The 23,045-nt window shown below is 44.9% G+C and overlaps 1 long non-coding RNA gene across 2 annotated transcripts in view; it reads right to left on the bottom strand.

Annotated features, from left to right (window-relative positions):
• Nucleotides 1–8,967: 8,967 nt before the first annotated feature.
• LOC138300621 (uncharacterized) overlaps nucleotides 8,968–23,045 on the bottom strand; it is a 179,313-nt gene continuing 165,235 nt past the window's right edge. For both annotated transcript variants that reach the window (XR_011204973.1, XR_011204974.1), the window contains one exon: nucleotides 8,968–12,241. This is a non-coding gene — a long non-coding RNA (uncharacterized lncRNA). The remainder of the gene's footprint in view (nucleotides 12,242–23,045) is intronic.

Here is a 23,045-nt window from a genome sequence, read left to right as displayed (position 1 = left end):
CCACTGCTGAAATCCGTCCCTGTCACCTGACCACTCGTGCTGTCAAGCTGCCTGCTTCACTGTTCCTTGGCAAACAAAACCGCGGGGAGGTTTATCTCCCCCACCAGGTTTTCTAGTAGAAGGGAGAAGGTGAACAAATAAATCACCAGTCTTATGCACTCCGTCCTCCCTCTATTGACAGCAAAAGAATCTTTGTATGTTTAAAAGTAAAGAGTCCACATCACCGACCGCAGCCTCATAAAATCTGCAAGGATAGTGATATTTCGTCACGGTGACTGGTATGTAGATTCTCTTCTGTAATCTTAAATTTAAATTTAAATTATGCGGAATGCCATAACTGCATTGTCAACAGGAGCCTCCTGAAGCTGTTAAAGAAGTTATATTAATTCACTGCAATTGCTAATGGAGCGCTTCACCCCCTTCCACCTCTGTCCTCCATTTCTTCGCCCCAGTCAGGAATCATTGTCCATGGCCTTTGTAGTCAATGGCACGTTTGCTAACCGTGAAAGGTGCAAAATTTGGACAAAGCCTGTGAACTCGTAGTAGCGGTCCTGTACTTAAATGAATGTCAGCACACGGCCGGCTGGGCAGCTTGCAAACTGTTTTTGGGTCTGCGGTGACAGTACAGGCCTCCTGAGAACAGAGGTGGTGCAGAAGTGTATGACTCTTCAACCTCATAGGCAACACTGCACCACTAGACGGACCGACTGCTGCCTGCCATTGCCTCCTAATTCTCCCAAATCGCCTTGACCTGACCCCGGTCTGTCGGCGATTAATCATACCCGATTCATTTACTCAGTTTTCGAAGGCAAACAATTACCTTTTTTTTTTTAAATGTGGATGTTTTGGCTTTATGAGTAGGAGGTGTGTCGCCCTGAAAATGTTCACAATACAAGTCTCAGTTTCAGAAAAGCTAGAGTAACATGAAGAAAACAGTTTAACTCAGATGATACTGTGTGGAAAAGTTGCATTTGAATTTTCGTTACTGCGTTTCCCCTGTGTTTTCCCCGTGTTGATTCATGCAATCAAGTAAGTAATCATGTGACCTGCAAAACTGTAGCCCAAATTCTATCTGTTTGAAAAGTCAGTCCCGGTTTTTTGTTTTCAGAATGTGTTCACCCTAGCATGAAGTGTAGAGTTCAAGCTGGTGGCAGTGCTTGCAGGTTTCTATACACTTGTTATACATTCCTTTGCATGGAAGGGGCCTATGGTGATTAATTGCCTCAAGTGATTCTGTGGTGAGAACTCGCCTTTTCCTCTGGCCTTCAACACACACAGGACGGGCGCCTACCACACACCTTGGAAGGTGGGCCGCTGAAGCTGAAAATGAGCAGAGTATTAATGTGCCTTTTACTTGGCATTCTTACCTCAGGGGGAAGGCGTGGTCTTGGGGACTTTAGTCGTGCTGATCAAATAGATGACATGGAGTGGTGTGAGAGTGCTTGCAAAGAAACAAGCACATACAGACTCAACAGCCTTTTCATAATCAGTCACCAAATTAAAATAAGCAAAGAGTGTGCTTATTTTAAGAAGAATGCTTTCTTGGCTGTTGAAAACAATTAAACAGATAGCACTGCCCTTTGGGTTTGGAAAGGAGAAAGGAGTAGATATCAATTCAGTGGCTGAATTCTACAAGGTGTAATCAGGAAATCTGTGCTGAATCCCAGCTTCCCCGCTTGACCCAATTATGTGATTCTTGACATTTACTTTAGGTCACTGTGAATATTCCACTGGTAATCACGTCTGAAAGTGCTTTGCATGTTGAAGAAAAAACTCTCTTCTTTATGCTCTAAAAGACTTTAAAGCTGCTCTATCTATTTAAACAACTATAAAGACCATGTATAAAAGGCACATAAAAACTGGCTCTTGGTTGACTAATGGCATATTCTTCAGGGCATGGGGGAGGCAGTTCATTAATGTTCTATATTCAGGTTTAGATGCTATCACTTTCAATAGATGGCACTCAGCACAGTGCTATGATCTAGTATACTAGAGTGATCTATTCCACGTGTTAAAGGATAACACCTTTTTATGTTGAAAGTTTTAATCATAGTTTACAGGATGTTTGGTGCACAATTAACATGCCAAATGCCCCTGGTAGTGCTCTGGCTGTTAATTCTATGTCATTCCATTGACTTGTCTGGTTCTCTTAATTTGCTGGCTAGCCTACCTCTGTCAGCAGAAGATGGGTGTGACTGCTGAAATAGAAGGCATACGTTCTACAGGTTCTTTCCATAGAGTTCTTGGGGGAATGTGTTTCATCTTTATTAAAAAAAGGTATGGATATATATATATAGAGTGCATGTATTTTGTAGTGCACTTATGGTGGTCCATCTCATATATAAAGGAAGTAGGTATGACAAGTGGATGCCTTAACAGGACAAGTAGATTTCTGTAACACATGGACAAGTACATTTAAAAAGAAAAATCCACACCCCTGATTATGATTCCATTATATCCTATGGACATCATAATACAGTGAACGGGATATTCGTCACGTTTGTGAAGGGTAACCCCTCTGCCAAACTCTATATCAGGCCCCTAAGTCCAGAATGTGCAGCAAATGGAAAGAGAAACGGACAGCATACCTAGGAGAGACCCAAAGGGAACTGGCCATACCAATAATCTAAGCCTTTTATAATAATCTGTACTTTAGATAGCAATGGAAGTCACACAGTCAGCATGGTGTGAGCAAATGTAACAATACAACAACAAATCAAAATACTGTATTATAAAAAATGTTATCCGACCATTTTAGCACAATCCCCCTAACTGAATAGTAAGTTACCCTTCTGACTTAATGTCATTGGAGGTGTAAGAACCAATCTGGTTACATAAACAATGGAAAGACTCATAATGATGAGTCTTTCATTATGACTCATAATGAAGAGTGAGCAAGCAAGAACAGATTAGAAAAGTATCCACAAGCTTCCTACAGAGTTTTTCAAGCACAAGATGTCATCACAAACTCATAGTGCACATTTTGCTGCGTGTGGTGACAATGAGAAACATAAGCATTTGATGAGTATTATAAACAGCAGCAATATAAATTGAAGATGAAGTCGAGGCCTAGCTTCGATAGGTCAGAAAAAACAAGTACTGCACATCACAACATTATTATTTCGAAAGGAATAGATTCATGTTAATATGCAAATATAATTTAAATCAGAAAACACCTTAATCACTATATTCTCTTTTACCTTTCTCTGGTACTCTCGGTTTAATAGTCCTCGGGTATGCTCTCATCTATCCTAACTCCAACTTTGATAATTCAACATACATTAAAATGACCAAAACCCACACCCAAGCTAATTTAATAGCATTGGATGGCTTGAAATATTCTGAGTTGTCACACTTGCAAAAGTGTGATGGTTAGTAGTTTTGTTCCTACTGTCATTGGCAGCGCTGACAGGGCAATGGGTGGTGCAAGCTTTAGTGGACTCCTGACGAGGGCCCTGGCACTTATTTGTTTACAAATTAATCACTGTGGTGTGCTGTGTTTCAAATCTTTCTGTGCCACTTGGTCAATGTGCATTTTAGTCCTGCTTCTCTGTTTGGAAAATGTCAGCTTTTTGGTTGTCCAAATCTGGTTACGCTACCACTATATCCCTTAGTTATCGTTGTTGGGACGAATGTCCTCAGCATGCCTCTTTGAAAATATACTGCCCTGCCCTTTTATAGTTTTGTTGTTAACAGTTCTGTGATTGACACTCATCCCCCACTACTCCCATCAACTGTCATGCAAAGCCATTGCAGGTATTTCATGAGTTTCAGGCTTTCACTGAGACTACAGCTTGCTGTGTTGTCGGAGTACATCCAAAATGTACCCCTGTTCTTATTGTCAGAGGTTACCACCATCTCAACTCAGGCTAAGTGTTGACTGATGATGGGGCAGCAAGTTTAGGGTTCAGGGGCTGTCAAAACCCTGTTCACAGGGCAACAGGGCAAGCAGGAGCTACCAGACCAAACCATGGGGGTTGAGGTATTTTCTTCTGATGTCACAAGGCCCAAACTACTCTGGATGCGGAACAACTGGCCAAAGTACCCCTTCGGTACTTGGCTCTCAGAAACAGCATGGTCCGAGCAGACCAAGGCTCCCTTGAATGGAGGCCAATAGAGAGAGGGTGGACACGACTCACAACTCAAAGCATATACAGTAACAGCAATAAATGATTGACAAGCCAAATACTCACTTTCAGGATAAAAGTGTTTTACTGTTACCACAAAGGGAAATACAGCATTCACAGATTTTACACAGCCCCCCTGAGTTCAGGGCTCTAGTGTTTTGTAGGCAGTTCTCTGTGTCCCACACATTGCTATAGTGATAGTAGTTATTTCCCATTCACTGTAGACAACATCCAAGGTCAGCCCTACTAGTAGTCCAGGTCTCAAGAGTCCACTCTGACTATTTTAAAGTCAAAAGTGTTCCAACGTCGCAAAGCTATCTAGCGAGAAAGTTTATCCGGGGCTGACTGTTCTAAATTCAGTCTAACCTGCACCTGCAGGATCAGCACATTCAGAGGTTCTGAGTGCACCCCCTCTATGGACACTGGAGCAACAGCCGCTGGTTCAGGTGAGTTCACTGTATGTGGCCCAGGCAGGCTGTACTTGATGATCCCCGAGTTCCTCACACATAGGTGAGCACCCTCAAAAAACAGAGATTCCTTGCAGCTCCTCCTTGCAGGGTAAGTCTTCGGTCTGTCCTACAGTGAGGATGGGGGGGGGGGGTGGATGGGGAGAGTGGGAGTTGGTGCAATTTCCTGATGCTGATCCCTTGCCTGGGGATAAGTGCATTGGGGTTCCCACGTCTGCCTCACTCCTCTGAGAACGTTTCATGGCAGGTGACACTCCTCTATCAAACAGGGGTTGCCGTCATTGTCCTGCTCAGGGGCAAATACCTCCTTGGTGCAGCAGCCATTGTCTCACACCTACTCAGGGAAACCATTCAACAGAATCCCCCACTGAACCTCACTCCCAATGCTCTCCTCTTCCTCAAGGGCACAATAGCCTTGGCAAGCAGGCAGGCACCAGTGCTCCAGGGTCTAGGGCAGGTGGTCTTGGTTTTCCTGGGTAATGTTACCTCACCCGTCGAGGAACAAGAGCAGGCCTTTGTACCCAGTCCTGGTCATAGTCAGACGTCTTGCAGAGCTTTCCCTTCTCACAGAACCCATGTGGCTGCTTGGCAAATTACCCTGTGTGGAGTCTCAAACTTCCATTCTTGAAGTCTGTTATCAGACAACCGAAATGCAATTTAGAGTCTGAGACTTTTACATTTTCAGGGGTGTGGAAATTAATTATAATATCCACTTGTCCATAGGAAAAGTTGCCTCTTATATCTACTAGTCTTGTAAAAAAATCTAGTTGTCCCTTTGGTGCCATGCAGTGGGTGACAAATTATGGCAGCAATCTCATTATGTAAGAGCTCTGACAATAGCCTCTCTGATTAAGCCAAGCCTAATACCATAGTAGGACTTGAATACTAGCAATTTCAAGCCCTACCATAGCAATTTCCTTATTTTGTCACCTTTCCACAGATCTGTGGGGATGGAGGAAGCAGGAAGTAATAGTTCCAGGGCTGTAATGCCTTTGAGTCTGAGCAAACCTACTAACTTCTACTTTTTAAGGATTTTCACCAGCTCTTCTCTAATCTTTTCGCATACTGAGAAAGGTTGGAAGTTTATTCCTGACAATGTCAGAGGTAGAAGTACTTTTAGGGTTGGGAAAAAAGAGGTTGGAGGGAAAGTGAACTTGTAAACGCTCATTAGATTTTTGCATGAGCAAATCTACATGCATATTTGCCTGTGCTAAAATACAGACCACAAATATTTTCTAGGAGTATGATTTCCTGATCTACTTCTGTAACTTCTTGTGAATTGATGACAGTCACTACTTCAAAAACATGCACCCTGGGTGCACTTTTGTGACTTTCTCTAAGAACTGGGCCTCTATTTTGGTCTGGCGTTAGCCAAGATATTTAGTTTTTATTAAAATTCTTTTTATCAGCTGGCTTTACTGTAAGTGGTAGAATTCTGCTCTTCCACAAGAAGCACATTAGCACAGAAAGTAGTTTGTTCAGAAAGTAGTTTGTTCAGAAACTACTGTGGCAATGTGTGCCTTCTGGGACCAAAAACGTTTATATTTTTGCCAATGGTTGCTACACTAAGGAGTGCCTGGCAGCCCCCACAACAATAAAAGGTTACAAAAGCCATGTCAAAACAAGACACACTTTAACAAAACAAAAACACTGACCACCAATTTTGGATCGGCTGGCTTTGCCAGTGCTTGTTTATTTTCATGTTTCCCATAATCTTACTGAAAACGGTTACACTGATTTTCCATTATGAATATTAGTTGGAAATATTAGGCAGTATAAACAAATCCAAAGAAACAGTACCTAAAATTTCACAGTAATTTAGCAAAATGTTTTTGTTCTACTCGCATTTTCTTTCTGAACATTTTATTTTGAAGGCAAAGACTCCTCAATCTTGCTGATAAGCTTCTGCAAACATTTGCATCTAATCAGAGAGCATTCTGGGAGTGTTGTTAAAATCATATTGTGAAACTTTGTTTTACTGGAACTACTGTCTGTAGTGCAGTGTGACATTACAACAATTATTTAGAGCACCCACTCTAATAATAAAGGATTTGCATTATTGAACTATAAATACAAGTTGGAACAGCATTAACATATGGACACAAATACTACCTCAACTGCAGACAGTTGTGTCCAGGCCCCTTTCTTGTGGTCTATTACTGAGAAAGAACAACCGTTTGAAGTGTAGGAGGCAGTCTCTCACTCTCACTCACTCTCTGTCTCTCTCTCTTATTTCAGTGTGTCCCACCCAGCTCACAGGAATGCAGCAAAACCATGTAATGTACCATTGCAGGCACACTTGCATTCAGGGTACATTCACAGCACACTTACTGTCTAGCACTGTTACTTCAATGCATAGTACCATTACAAGTACACATACATTCACCATACACATTAAGCCTGCATACACTATTAAATACTGTAGCTTTTCTATAGTGTACGAGGGTGTGCTATTAGCTAACACACACACTGCACTGCCAGCACACACACTCACCATGTGTGCGCTGCATAACACTTCACCCTTTTTCTACTGATTTTTAACCAAGCACACATATACCCAGCCCCTTGTCGGTGCACAGAGACGGTTTGGCAACACCCATATGCCAGGAGGGGGCTGCCGTGGACTGAGCCATGTGCAGAGCACTGTATAGGTCTTGCTAAGCCTGTTCGCTGTGCTGCAGTGATCCCTTTGCTGGGTGGAGGAGGGAAGGGGGGAAAGGGGAAGGGGGCACCAGTTAAGTTTCTGCTGTATAAGCTCTGAAACTCATAACAGCTTTGGAGGAGTCACTTACACTAGAGTAGCCTGCCCTCATTTTACCAAGTACCTCAGCAGCCTTGAATGCCAGTAGAGGCTGCTGGTACCTACTTTGCCTAAGACAAGGATTAAGGCTGCATTTGGCCGATCGAACCCACACAGTGGAATAACTGCCCTTGACTGACCCCGATGACGCTGTGGACGATGCTGCAACCTCGTTGGGCTTTACTCAGGAGCTAAAAAAAGGATTTCTGACTCCACCCCACATCCTGGTAAGCTGGGAGCTGCTCCAATAACCAGAGAGGCGAGCATTGCCCTTCAAGAGGGGGGGCCTTCTCCACCTAATGTTGCTGCGTGGGCTGTTAGAAGCCCAACTTCTCAGATCAGGATCAGAACTTGCTGACGCCCAAACTTGGGACTGAAAATTCCTGTGCTGCATGAGCGGGTACGACATGAACTGCGCCCGCTGGACCCCACGAGACTTGCTGCTAAAGACACTTTTGACTAATTTTTGAAGAGTCAAAGGGGAACTCTTGAGTACAGCTTAATAGTGAGAATTCCCTGGATGTGGCCATCTGTGAATAGGAAATAACCCTACACACATTAAAAGGAAGAGGGTGGGACAGGGATTTCCTTGACAACTATGAGATCCCCAACCTTAAGCTTGTGCATATCATTATTCCTTTGCATGTGCAGAGATAGAAATAAAACAGTTATTTTTCTTATAAAGGCATATATTTGACTGGACATTGATTTATTGTTTGTACTGTTTGCACTTTGAGTTGTGTTCACGTACCTGTATCTACACTGTCCCCCCCAGCCCCCTAAGGAAGCCTTTGGCTGCTCGTTCACAGCTACCACAAAGAAGTCAAGTCCAGAAGGGGTTCTAGACCCAGTTGCTCAAGATCCATAGTAGGTCAGGCCCCAGAACGTCACGAGTAAAAGGCCTCAACCAAGATGGTTGGGTGAAGTATCCCCTGCGTGCCCTCTGTATACTGCAGTGGGCTGGGCTCCATGTTTGTGGGTTACTTGCTAGCAGCTGGTAAGATACTGGTAGTTCACAATTTACTCACTGGAGACCATTGCTTTGCAGGGTTAAGTTTGGTTGTATTTCTTCTGGTCACCAACCAGGTTGAATACGACTGGGATCCCTTTACTGACCCTATAGAAGCAGAATAATTTGATAGCCCTGTAGAGGGAGAAAGCCTAAACTCTGATCTGATATCTGTTCAAAAATGCAAAGTCTAAGGTTGTTTTAGCTATTTTACATACTTGTTTTCTCTGAACCGTGGGTTAACACCAGCCTGTCCCTGCAAAATAAACACAGAGCGCAGTCTGTCAGTCTGGATTAGTATGCACAACCTAACACGTGTCCACCCCATAACACACCATGAATGTGGGTTCTTTGTCACCACTCTGACTTCGATGAAGCTCTGCCTCCCTACGGCATTGGCTCTTCCTTCATGTCCCCTCCAACACAGAGGGGGTTATTCTAACTTTGGAGGAGGTGTTAATCCGTCCCAAAAGTGACGGAAAAGTGACGGATTTACCACCAGCCGTATTACGAGTCCATTATATCCTATGGAACTCGTAATACGGCTGGTGGTATATCCGTCACTTTACCGTCACTTTTGGGACGGATTAACACTCCTCCAAAGTTAGAATAACCCCCAGAATTACTTGCTGCCATGTTCCAGACAGAATCCTATGGGAAGATCCCTTATTCTCTTGACATAAAGCTTGAGGCCTATCTGCAATTGTAGGCACCTTTATTGGCGGGCGCCTCTTATGGAAACGTGCCCTGCTCTGATCAACCCACCCCGCCTTTAGCCCTGTCAGCATCCCCTTCCTTTTTTGGGTGCCCCCTACTTCCTTTCCTTTCTGTGGTCCCCTCCTTCCTGTTAACCCCCCCCCCCAGTGGTGCCTGAGGTATTATGTATCCTGTACCTACTCTCTTTGTGTTTGTATTTACTTTGAAAATGAATGAAAATAAAGATTACAAAAAGAGAGTAATATGTATGGGCTGGCTGTCAGCTCACCTTCAATGTGTCGAGGCAGAAGTAGCCGAGAAACACACAAAAGGTGTTGAGGTAAATGCTTGCAATTTATCTACGCACTGGGTAGCCTCTCAAGCCAATGTTTACCATGCCACCACAACACTGCGGACTGCACCTCAGCCCTGCACACTCTGCCTCTGTGGTTTTTCTCAAATGCCTGTTCATGGACAGGCCTTTTTATAAATTTCGATACAATGTTTTATTACCTATAGTAAATAATAGTTAACTTGCAAGTTATAGACTTAAAATGGAAAAACACCTGAAAACATGTGACCACATAACCCCGAATTCCTGAGCGAATACATTGCATATTCTTTGTTATACATTCAACAATGCTTTATAACAGGGTATTCTTTGACCCATGATTGTGTGAATGCCTCATGGTACATGTAATTTACGTAAAGTGGGTGCTGGCTGCATTGTGTGTCTGAGACCTCTGTGTGCTCAGAATTTGGTCTCCTCCCTGTGTGCTCTGAGCTTCAATTATGTACCAATTGTCTTATCAGGCCGCAATCTGTTTGTAGGCAAGGAGAGTGTGCAGGGGGATTTGTGTGCAGATGTTGTAAATGCTTGTGGGTCTGTTAGACATGAGTTGGCCTTTAACTGAAAACCCTTTAATTTTTCTTATTCCATTATACCCTTAAATGAACTTTTCACCTTGCTCGTGTCAGTGTGGGGGTTATAACGGCCTAAACTTGTTTCTAACTATGAAATGGCTGTGTGGTTTCTGCTTGGGCTTGATGCTGCAAGATATTTCCAAATTTCATATTTTTACAGTGTTTATTTTTTACATTTCTAAAACATTGCACCCCTAGTTGATATTTTAACTACCTTCATCTTGGTCTGTCTTGGATACCAGGTGATACATGTTGCCCTGGGAATCCACTATGTTTGTTGGAGTTCTAATTAAATACATCCCTCCAGCCTCAGCACCTGTTCTACTAACACATGCTAAAATTGATGGTATAATACAGTATATTAGCAATACAGTATATTAGCCATTGGTAACAGAGTCCCCAACACTCCCAAAATCCAGGATGCCAGTGACGCAAACCAACCACTGAAGGAACTATCTGGGGCGCACCTCCTCCATCTATCATCTTAGTTTGTAAATTATGCAGTGTCTGCATTGCCTTTGACAAAGTTCCATTCTCTGCATCATTTACTGGAATAAAAGTGCAGCACACAGTGTCTATCTTCTTTAAACCCCTCCTTGCATGGCAGTCATAGGGTCCAGTACATAATTGTGGAGCATCACCATCATACTCAGGGCACGCAGTTCTTCCTTTGTGGCACTGAAGCACTCATTGGTGGTGTTAATGACCCTGAGGAGCTCCCACCATGTGATCCGGACCAACAAGCTGTTGCTTTTGATTAGACAAATGGCAAGATACTCCCAAAGAAAAGTTCAGCAGTCTTGGGGAACCTAATTCCAGGTGCTTGTGCAATAGAATTCTGAAGTTCTCTTCCTTCAGCTGTGATGTAGCAAGATCGTTGGAAGGCTGAAGGAGTGTTTATGCAAAGCAGAAATATTTATTCCAGGTATTACCAAAACTGGAGCATGCAAAGTCACTATGAAACAAATCCCTCTCCAGTTAGGTGGTAACTGGGCATACAGTAGCTCTCCACACTGCCAGAAGAAATCCATAAGGCTGAAGGTGCCCCCACTGCATGTCAGCGTGGAAGACTGTGACCTTACAACCAATATTCAGGCCTACGTCAGTAGTGCCATTTCCCTTAAAACATAAGGAAACAGAAGTCAGTTTCAGGACAGCCTGGGGACTTACAGTGCTATCTATCCATGTAGTGCGCGAAATATTTTTGGCCCAGATAGTTGTACAATTCTTTATTGCATTCTGGCTAATATCAGTGCCATTTCATAAAGACATATCCCTGCCGGAAAATTTAATGTCGGGATGCCATTGGTTATGAGCAAAGACTGACCATGTTACTCTAAACCCTGGCTTCCCAACACAATCTGGGTGGAAGGGGGTTGCAAAATAGTTGTTACTTTCAGTAGGGTCCAATCTACAGTGGTCGAGCGACCTGTTTTTCTAATGTGTGATATTTCTTTCCTGATGTCTTGCTTATCTGCGAGGATGTATAGTACTTCCAGTAAAGTTTTGTATCTTTTGGAATTGACTAGGAAGTAACCTACTTTGACGTGTTGCATCTGGGCCTTAATTTTACACAAGTACAGATGTCATAAGCAGTGAACTCTGTTTGGTGGTACTTCCTTTGTGGCGTGCAGTCTATCTGAACCAGTAGCATGAGGAATTCTGGAGCCCCTTAACGCACAACTTGTTTGTGGTCTTTGCACCTATTTCTAACGTGCTGAAATCATAGGTTGTCTGACAATTTAGCATGGGCATTACGGGTCACATTGCTATCAGAGAGCTCTCTCAAGATGTGAAAGACATTGGTATTAGATGGTCCTTTGCTAGCAAAGACAAAGAAGGATAGAATTAAGAGACAAAAAGAAGTATAAAAGCAAAAATACATATCTTTTGTATTGTCCATTCAAAAAATAGTACAAAAATACTGTTGGAAGGGGCCCTTTTGAGGTGACAATTTTTGCCCCTCCCCCCCATTTAATTTACATTGTCCATTATTTTTGGTGAAAAGTTGGGTCGAGACGCACATGGCTGTGATGAATCAAGGGTTTATTGCTGTCCACCTTGAGAGTGATTGGTGCGACCATGGTGACTGTGTAGGGGCCCGCAAATCATTTCTCCTTCCATTTACGAATCAAATTGCGTACAAATCTTGATCTCCTATTTTCACCTCTGGGAGGTCGACTTCTGCTTTGGGGCACTTTTCTTTTCCTTTCGTGACCTGTTTGGAGATGAACCTTGCACATTTAATTATTTCACACAAGTACATATGCTTTTAATCATTCAGTGCTTGGGACAAACTTTCTCCTTGAATTTTACTTCTAGTGGAAGGGGCTTGGACATTTATGGATTGCCCTGTCACTAATTGGTGGGGTGTCAAGTTGTAGTCTGAGCTTGATTTATCCCTCAGGGAAAATAGTGCTGTTGACAAACAGTATAACCATTTTTTTTTATTCAGGATACTGCATAACTTGCTGATCTTGCTCTTCATGAGGCCATTCATGCACTCTCCTATTCCATTACTTTGAGGGTGGTACACAGGGGACAATTTGTGCTTTATCTCTAATACTGCTGTGATATGTTCAAATATTGCATTGCAAAAATGAGTGCCATTGTCAGATCTTATCCCTTGTGGCATTCCCCTTTGTGGAATCACTTCCTGAACCAGGAATGTAGCTGCTGATTTTGCATCACAATGAATGCATGGTCCTGCCCCTGTCCATCTGGAGAATGGGCCGACCACCACAATGAGGTACCTGTAGTTACTGCACCTATCAACCATATCCACGAAGTTCAAATGAAGGTCTTTAAAGGGACCTTGCGGTCATGGAATAGTGGAGTTTATCATTTTCAAAGTGGGATTAGGAGAATACTGCTGACAGAGCATACAGCTATGTAGTTACATGGTAATTGTGTCATACAAATTGTGTTCAAACCAGTGTTGTTGTATTTGTGTTGCCAAATAATCCCTGGGGTGTGGGCTGGCAAATGGGTCTGATCCAGGACGATTGCAAGCAGGGCTTGTGGCACTACTGGTTTTCCAGTAAATAATTGTCTATACACTAGGTCATTCCCTGACTGGCTGCAATCTCTATCTTCCCATAACTGTTTTTCGTTCAAAGAAGCAGCTTCTTCAATTCTCTCAGGTATAACCTTGCTGTCTTAGTGTAATGAGGTGTGTCCTTGCCTGTGGTAGTCTTGGATTCAGAGGCAATCTGAGCCACAAGAACAGAGGCAGGTTGTGGGTCTGATGGTACCTTTGGGGGTGCATCCCTAGCTGCGTCCTTAGCTGCTTGATCTGCTAGTGTGTTACTCCAGTACACAACATCCTGTCCATTTGTGTGCTGCACATTTCACAACTGCCACTGCCTGTGGTAGCACAAGTACCTCTATTAGAGCCTCTAAGAGTTTTATATGCATCACAGGACTACCATCATATTTAAGAAACCCTTGCCAGTTCCATCTCATGATGCTGGAGTGCACAGTTGTTGTTACAAGTGCTGAATCTGAGTAGATGGTAATTATATCTCCTGCTCCTGACTTGAGGGCCGTTAATAATGCTGTCAGTTCCGCTGCCTAGGCAGAATAATGCACAGGTAATGTCACTTGTTCTCTGACCTGTAGTGTGTCAAAGGAACCATGCTGCTGAGCTATGACTACTGCTACCCCTGTGTGTCTAATTCCTGTCTCCTGGTCAATTGTGGAATAACCGTCAACAAAACAGAGAATGCTACCTGGTAGAGGGTTCTGTGTGGTTTGGCTGCATTCGTTAGGACTATGTGTTGCACAGTCGTGCTTATCCTCCTCAGGGTTTAACATTGGGTACGCAAAGAATGTCGCAGGGTTTACTGTAGGACAATTCATGTCCTTCAAAGATGGTAGCGACAGTATCACCTCATACTCTGACACTCTCTGAGAAGTCAGAGTTGTCTTGGCTTTCTGAATGATAGCAAACACAGCATATGCTGTGTAAAGCATCAGGGGTGCCCCCATAACTATAGCGGTGCCCTTCTGCACTGCAAAAGCTGCAGTGGCTAGATGTCAGGAGGAGTACCGACTTGAGCCAAGACTTCCACGGGAGCAGAAGAACAGATCCCAATTCCCTTCTGTATCTGCGCACACAGACTAGAAAACAGTCTGTGCCCAACAGCCACAAGGCGGAAAGGGGAATGTGAGAGAGAAAAGAGAGGCCGCCTCCAGATCCAGTGCCTGCCAAAATCTTCTAACACGTAAAAGATAGTGTATTCTACGTAATAGGTGTTCACATGTCTATTCTTAGGAAGAATCCAAGGTGGAACCTGTATAAATGACAAAAGCAATTACACCTATACTACTATTCATTCAACAATTCAGGCATGTTATTTCTCACAATTCTAAGTCTCTTCCAACCTGAATCATTTGTTAAGCAAGCTCCTCTCTGAATAATATTATTCTCAGTATTAGATTCAATTTAGTCTTCGTTTGTTGTTCCTTTCTAGCAATAGGAATCTTATCAAACCTATATATACCTGAAGTGTAGATGTAGATGCTGCCCAAAAAACTGTAGATTATTCAATTCCTTTTTAAGTAATCCAAAATCGCAACAATTGTCTTTGAAGTGAGGTAAACTAATAGTAACAGTGAGTTCATTCCCCTTTCACAGGGAGATGATTCAAACATTAATATATATATATATATATATATATATATATATATATATATATATATATATATATATATATTTATATTTATATTTCTTTGTCCTTCAAGAGAATTCTTACTGCCCTTATCTTCTGCTCAAGTCTAAAAATTCTACTTGGGAAACTGCCAGGAAAACTTCTTTCTTAGATGAAAACTCTTGAGACACTAATCTCCTCTCAAAGGAGAATACCCCTGGTGTGCAAATGCACATTACACACAGTAATAAGTGAAAACAATACAAAAGGACACCACACCAGTTTTAGAAACCCAGTCAATATTTATCTGTGTAAAACAAGACTAAAATGATAAGAATCCAACATACATTTATAAAGATATGAATTATGTAAGATTTATCTTAAAAATACAGTTCCTTGAAGTCAATAGCTCCACCTGGGGCCGGCTGCGGTGTCGCAGGCCAGCTACGGTGTCGGGAAGACCCACAAACAGTACTTTGGATTTGCAGGGCATCGTGATCCTCGTGGTGAGCTCCGGAGAGCGGTGTCGCTGGCGTAGTGGTGTCGGTTCTGGAGTCATCGGGCCCTTGAAGTCACACGCGTTGCAGATAGAACTCCGGGCTGATGAAGTCAGGAGCGCTGGCGTGGATGGCGTTGGGACTGCTGTGCGAAGCGGGAAGATGTAACGTGCGGTGCCCACAGGTCACGGTGCAGGCAGCAGCTCTGTGCAGCATCCAGCGGCGTCGGTGAGACCAGGGCTGCGGTGTGAAGTGGGACAGTACGACGTGCAGTGTCCACAGGTCACGGTGCAGGCAGCATCCTCGTCGTTGCTAAATCGCTGTCATCGGTAGGCCCAAGCCGGTGGTGCGGGTCGGGACGGTGCTTTGTGACCCTCACGAGCGGTGTCCACAGGCCACAGTACAGGCAGGGATGCCTGGTGACGACACTGGATTCAATGGTGCTAGCGTCGGTGGACCGGGCAGCAGTGAGGGACAGTGCTTCGTGCTCCTCGCAAGCGGTGTCCACAGGCCAGAGTGCAGGCAGCGTCGGCGTCAGCAGGAGCGGCATCATCTGGGATGCCTAGGCTGCGGTGTGAGCAGGCGATGCCAACTGCGGGGCCCAAAGGTCAAGGCGCGAGCAGCAGCTCGGTAAAGCTATCCGATGACGGCGTCGGTGAGACCATGGTCTTGGTGCGAAGCGGGGCAATGCGACTACGTGCAGTGGCAGCAGGTCACGGTGCCGGCCAGCGTCGTCGTTGGCGGCGTCATGGTGGTTTTTCTTCTGTTGCAGCACAAAACACACAGCTCCCAGTCCTGTAGGCAGATGAAACTTAAGTCTCTGGTATCCCTGAGACTTCCAACAGGAGGCAAGCTCTACTCTGATCCCTTGGAGAACTTTCTCAAGCAGGATACACAGCAAAGATCACCCATTTGCACTCTTTTCAGGCAGAAGCAGCAACTGCAGGCCAGTCCACCAAAGCAGCACAGCAAAGGGACAGTACTCCTCCTCCTCAAGCTCTTCAGCTCTTCTCCGTGCAGAGCTTCCTCTTGATTCCAGAAAGATTCTAAAAGTCTGGGGTTTTGCATCATCTTCTTATACCCCTTTCTGCCTTTGAAGTTGGCAAATTTCAAAGCAAGGTCTCAAGTGCCAGGCCCCAGACATACACCAGGGGGGTCGGAGACTGCATTGTTTGAGGGCAGGCACAGTCCTTTCAGATGTGAGTGACCACTCCTCCCCTCCCTTCCAGCACAGATGGCTCATCACGATATACAGGCTATACCCCAGCCCCCTTTGTGTCACTGTTAAGAGGAGAGGTGTGAACAGCCCAACTGTCAAACTGACCCAGACAGGGAATCCACAAACAGGCAGAGTCACAGAATGGATTAAGCTAGAGAACGCGTACTTTGTAAAAGTGGCATTTTCAAACTAACAATCTAAAAACCAACTTAACTAAAAGGTGTATTTTTAAATTGTGAGTTCAGAGACCATAAACTCCACATTTTTATATGCTCCCAAAGGAAATCTGCGCTTTAAAGTTATTTAAAGGCAGCCCCCATGTTAACCTATGAGAGAGATAGGTATTGCAACAGTGAAAACCGAATTTGGCAGTATTTTACTGTTAGGACATGTAAAACACACCAGTACATGTCCTACTTTAAACCTACACTGCACCCTGCCCATGCGGCTACCTAGGGCCTACCTTAGGAGTGCCTTACATGTATAAAAAGGGAAGGTTTAGGCCTGGCAAGTGGGTACGCTTGCCAAGTTGAATTGCCAGTTTACAACTGCACACACTGAGCCTTGGTTACAGGGTTACTAATGTGGGTGGCACAACCAGTGCTGCAGGCCCACTGGTAGCATTTGATTTAAAGGCCCTGGGCACCTCTAGGGAACTTTACTAGGGACTCCAGTAAATCAAATATGCCAATCATGGATAAACCAATCAAGAGTACAGTTTCTATTGGGAGTACTTGCACTTTAGCACTGATTAGCAGTGGTAAAGTGTGCACAGACAATAAACCAGCAAAAACAGACGTGAAAAAATAGGAGGAAGAGGGCAAAAAGCTTGGGGATAACCCTGCAAAAAGGGCTATTTCCAACAAGACTGACAATGTTACCTCTATGCTGGTCCCGTCATTTTCAAGCCATCAGCTCTCTTTTTCATTATATTATAAATGTTTTAGCAGCTACTCTGCTGTTGGAAAACGCTCTTTTGCCAAACTAAGGGGAACTGGCAAGGTCAAGTGCTCTGGACGATGAAGACATGTGAAACCCTGTATTCAACATTTATAGCAGTATGTAGATATCTTATTTGCATAGTTACCTAAAACCATTGCATAAAACGCTTAGCACAGCCGTTACATAAAACAGTAAGCACCAATGGACACATTGTTGTTTACAATGTTAAAATTTGAGTAGTTGGCTCGTAATTTTTCCACTAGTTTGTTGCTTAGGCACATGTGATGGCTAAGAGCTCAGTTAATCATGATAGCAGAGGTCTGGTACCAAAGGGCCCGTGTTAAGGATTGGAGAAAAATGGTGCGCAGAGTCGACGGCTTGCTGTGTTAAGCGCTGTTTCTGTGTTACCTGGGATAGAAATTTCATTAGGGTGCAGTTCAGTTGCAGGTCCCCAGGTGAAAAACACGCCAGCATGGCTTGTCTCCTTGTACGTAGGCCTCTTTCATTGAACTTGTTCTTCAGTAAAGTTTTTCTTTCAGACTCAAGATGATCACATGAACAAAGGACTTGTGGGAGATCTTCTGTGCCTTCTCCGCATAAACAACAGGTTGTGCTTGTTGCGTTTTTCAGCCAAGGGGCGGAGTTTAGAGCACATGGTAGAAGTCCTAGCCGATACTTTAAAAATTGCTCTTTTGTTTGCCTTGAAAAACTGTGGCAAAGATAGGCTTGTGGGACCAGACTCGTGTGAGTATTCAGAGTTATCCAAGAGTGAGATGTCCATGAAAAAGTTGCTTTGTCCCCCAGGAGGGATTGAAGTTGGATTGATTTCCAGACAGCTTTTTAAAATGCTGTGCGAGATTGGGATCCTCCAGAGATCAGTAAGCTCAGTCATCCTAAGTGAGTCCTCTAGGTAAACTCTGGATGGGGAGGTGTTCTTACGTTCGAGCTCCTGCCATAGGTGATAGTTAAGAGAGTCTGGGGTGACACTTCGGACTTTGCTCCAAAAAGTTTATATATGCACCTCGTCTAGCCAGCGATTGATCCAGTAGGCTGAACTCCAATCTGAGTTGAGCAGGGGAAGTAAATTTAAGAAGGTTAAAGAAAATCCAATAGGCTTTGCTCACTGTATGATTTAGGATTTCTGAATCTCTGTCTTGTACTTCACTGCCATATGTTATTGTGGGCAAGAGTTTGGCTTTTAGTACCAGTAAGAGGGGATGAAAGAGGAACCATTCAAGTCTGCTTTTATTCTTTTTAAGGATAGTGCTATGGCTAAGACTTACCCCATGATACACCCTCTTTGATGCCCAAAATTCCCTGATTTGTCAATGGTGATGCCGAGGTATTTGTACTTTTCTGTTTGAAAAAGCTGTGTCTTGCCCCAGAACCATTTGTTAGAGGGGGCCTTAGCTCTGATTGACGATGTCCGTGTTTTTTCAAAGTTCTCTGTCAGGGAGTTGGCAGCCGAGTATTGTTGTGCGGCATTTATTAGTCTCTGGAGCCCTATTTCCATATGGCTGATCAACACAAGATCATCTGCATACATTAGGCATGGTAGTTTCAGGTCTCCAATTTTGGGGGCGTGCGGGGTTGTAAAAACAAGGGAACCAAACAGGTCTGCTAGGTATAGAATAAAAAGTGTAAGGGCCAGAACGCAGCCCTGTTTAAGACCTTTGGTAGTTTGTATCCTCCTCGAGAGATGAGAGCCTGTTCCTAGTTTTATCTGGACCCATGTATCCGTATGAAGGGCTATTATCAGGTGAAGAAGCGGATATGGAAGTCCCCAGTTTGAAAACTTCTTCCACAGCAGATTCCTCTCCATGTCAATGCGGCCTTAAAGTCGACAAAGCATAAGTGGAACTGCTGTTCCTGTGTCTTTGCTTTGTCAATAAGGAATCCAATGGCCATAATATTTGTTATGGTGCAGGTTAGTTTAGAGAACCCTGTTTGGACCTTGGGGATTATTCCCTTTCAGCAATCCAAGCAGACAGATGCTCCAACAGCTGGCCTGTGAAGAACAAGTTACTTACCTTCGGTAACGAGGTATCTGGTAGAGATTCTATCTAGCTGCAGATTCCTTATCTTAGAATTCCCTGGCGCCAGGTTCGAATCCGGAGTTTTTTCTGAGCAGTACCATGTGCGCGCCATCGGGCGTCGTCGTTCGGGTCCGCGTGCGTCGACCAGCTCTGCGTGCGTCGTCAGCGTCATTGGAGCTGTCTATGACGTCACGGTTGTCTATATAGACGCCGTCTCGGCGCGCGTACGTCAGTTCTTTTCCACAACTTCCAACGCCAGAAGCGCAGAGTCATGGAAGAACCAACAGTTATGGATTTTACCTCTTTGACTGTTTGACGTAAAAATTCTTTCATGCCTTTAAGAAAGGCAAAAATGCCAAAATCATATGTATCCATTATATATATATATATATGTATATATATATATATATATACACACATACATCTGTATAAAAACATATACGCAGAGCGGGGAGGCTTGGGTGGGTGTAAGGAATCTGCAGCTAGATAGAGTCTCTACCAGATACCTTGTTACCGAAGGTAAGTAACTTGTTCATCTGATAGAGACTTCGAGCTGCAGCTTCCTTACCTTAGAATAGATACCCAAGCTATAACCCCTCGCGGTGGGTCTGAAGGAGATTTTTACACTAGGAAGTCCTGCAAAACAGACCGGGCAAAATGCCCCTCTCTTCTCACCTGGCTATCCAGGCAGTAGTGTTTTGCAAACGTGTGCAAAGAGGCCCATGTTGCCGCCTGACAGATGTCCACCACTGGTATGCCACATGTTAACGCAGTGGTAGCAGCTTTCCCCCTAGCAGAATGAGCTCTCAAGCCCTCGGGAGGCTGCTTCTTTGCCAAAGCGTAGCAGATCTTTATACAGAGAACGACCCAGCGTGAAATGGATCATTTCTGCACCGCCCGACCCTTCTTTGTACCAACATACCCCACAAAGAGTTTGTCGTTGTAAGGAAATGCCTCTTGGCCTGGTTACCCCCTGACTTTTTGCCTTTGCTGATGCCAAGTTATGATTTGAAAGTGTGCTGAGGCCTGCTAACCAGGCTCCAGCACCATTGTTCTTTCCCTAAACTGTACCTTTGTCTCCACAATTGGCACAAGCTTGGCACCCAGGTAAGTCCCTTGTAACTGGTACCTCTGGTACCAAGGGCCCTGATGCCAGGGAAGGTCTCCAAGGGCTGCAGTATGTCTTATGCCACCCTGGGGACCCCTCACTCAGCACATGCACACTGCTTGCCAGCTTGTGTGTGCTGGTGGGGAGAAAATGACTAAGTCGACATGGCACTCCCCTCAGGGTGCCATGCCAACCTCACACTGCCTATGGCATAGATAAGTCTCCCCTCTAGCAGGCCTTACAGCCCTAATGCAAGGTGCACTATACCACAGGTGAGGGCATAGGTGCATGAGCACTATGACCCCACCGTGTCTAAGCAAAACCTTAGACACTGTAAGTGCAGGGTAGCCATAAGAGTATATGGTCTGGGAGTCTGTCATACACGAACTCCACAGCACCATAATGGCTACACTGAAAACTGGGAAGTTTGGTATCAAACTTCTCAGCACAATAAATGCACACTGATGCCAGTGTACATTTTATTGTGAAATACACCCAGAGAGCATCTTAGAGATGCCCCCTGAAAACATACCCGACTTCCAGGGTGGGCTGACTAGTTTTACCAGCATGCCACACACCAGACATGTTGCTGGCCACATGGGGAGAGTGCCTTTGTCACTCTGTGGCCAGGAACAAAGCCTGTACTGGGTGGAGGTGCTTCTCACCTCCCCCTGTAGTAACCGCAGCACCTGGCGGTGAGCCTCAAAGGCTCACCCCCTTGGTTACAGTGCCACAGGGCATCCCAGCTGTTGGAGATGCCCGCCCCTCCAGCCAATGCCCCCACTTTGGGCGGCAAGGCCGGAGGAGATAATGAGAAAAACAAGGAGGAGTCACTGGCCAGTTAGGACAACCCCTAAGGCGTCCTGAGCTGAGGTGACTCTGACGTTTAGAAATCCTCCATCTTGCAGGATTCCCCCAATAGGATTAGGGATGTGACCCCCTCCCCACCGGGAGGAGGCACAAAGAGGGTGTAGCCAACCTCAGGGCTAGTAGCCATTGGCTACTAACCTTACAGACCTAAACACACCCCTAAATTGAGTACTTAGGGGTCCCCAGAACCTAGGAAGATAGATTCCTGCAACCTGAAGATGAAGAAGGACTGCTGTCCTGAAGTCCTGCAGAGAAGACGGAGACACCAACTGCTTTGGCCCCAGCCCTACCCGCCTGTCTCCCCACTTCAAGAAAAACTGCAACGCATCCCCCAGGGTCCAGCGACCTCTTAAGCCTCAGAGGACCACCCTGCATCTAAAAGGACCAAAAAGCTCCTGAGAACAGCCGCCCTGTTTAACAAAACTGCAACTTTGCAACAAAGAAGCAACTTTTAAAGACCACATGTTTCCCGCCGGAAGCGTGAGGCTTTCCACTCTGCACCCGACGCCCCCGGCTCGACCTGCGGAAAACTAACTCTACAGGGAGGACTCCCCGGTGACTGCGAGCCCGTGAGTAGCCAGAGGTGACCCCCCTGGGCCCCCACAGCGACGCCTGCAGAGGGAATCCAGAGCCTCCCCCTGACCACGACTGCCTGCTTCAAGGAACCCGACGTCTGGAAAACACACTGCACCCGCAGCCCCCAGGACCTGAAGGAACCGAACTCCAGTGCAGGAGCGACCCCCAGGCGGCCCTCTTCCTAGCCCAGGTGGTGGCAACCCCGAGGACTCCCCCTGGCCTGCCTACATCGTTGAAGAGACCCCCGGGTCTCCCCATTGATCTCTATTGAAAACCTGACGCCTGTTTGCACTCTGCACCTGGCCGCCGCTGAGGGTGTACTTTCTGTGCCTGCTTGTGTCCCCCCCCCGGTGCCCTACAAAACCCCCCTTGTCTGCCCTCCGAAGTCACGGCTACTTACCTGCTGGCAGACTGGAACCGGAGCACTCCTATTTCCATTGAAGCCTATGTGTTTTGGGCACCACTTTGACCTCTGCACCTGACCGGCCCTGAGCTGCTGGTATGGTAACTTTGGGGTTGCCTTGAACCCCATACGGTGGGCTACCTTGGACCCAACTTTGAACCCTGTAAGTGTTGTACTTACCTGTGAAACTAACATTTACTTACCTCCCCCAGGAACTGTTGATTTTTGCAGTGTCCATTTTCAAAATAGTTTATTGCCATTTTTGCCAAAACTGTACATGCTATTGTGGTGATTCAAAGTTCCTAAGATACCTAAGTGAAATACCTTTCATTTCAAGTATTGTTTGTAAATATTGAACCTGTGATTCTTAAAATAAACTAAAAAAATATATTTTCTATATAAAAACCTATTGGCCTGGAATTGTCTTTGAGTGTGTGTTCCTCATTTATTGCCTGTGTGTGTACAACAAATGCTTAACACTGCCCTCTGATAAGCCTACTGCTCGACCACACTATCTCTTTTTGCCACTATCTTACCTCTAAGGGGAACCCTTGAACTCTCTGCATGCTATTTCTTACTTTGAAATAGTACATACAGAGCCAACTTCCTACATTGGTGGATCAGCGGTGGGGTACAAGACTTTGCATTTGCTGGACTACTCAGCCAATACCTGATCACACGACTAAGGGCCAGATGTAGGTACAAAAATATTAGCGACT

Source organism: Pleurodeles waltl, chromosome 6, assembly GCF_031143425.1.
Source record: "Pleurodeles waltl isolate 20211129_DDA chromosome 6, aPleWal1.hap1.20221129, whole genome shotgun sequence".
Lineage (NCBI taxonomy): Eukaryota > Metazoa > Chordata > Amphibia > Caudata > Salamandridae > Pleurodeles > Pleurodeles waltl.
The sequence above is the reverse complement of the archived record's forward strand: the minus strand, read 5'-3'. Positions and strand labels throughout refer to the sequence as shown.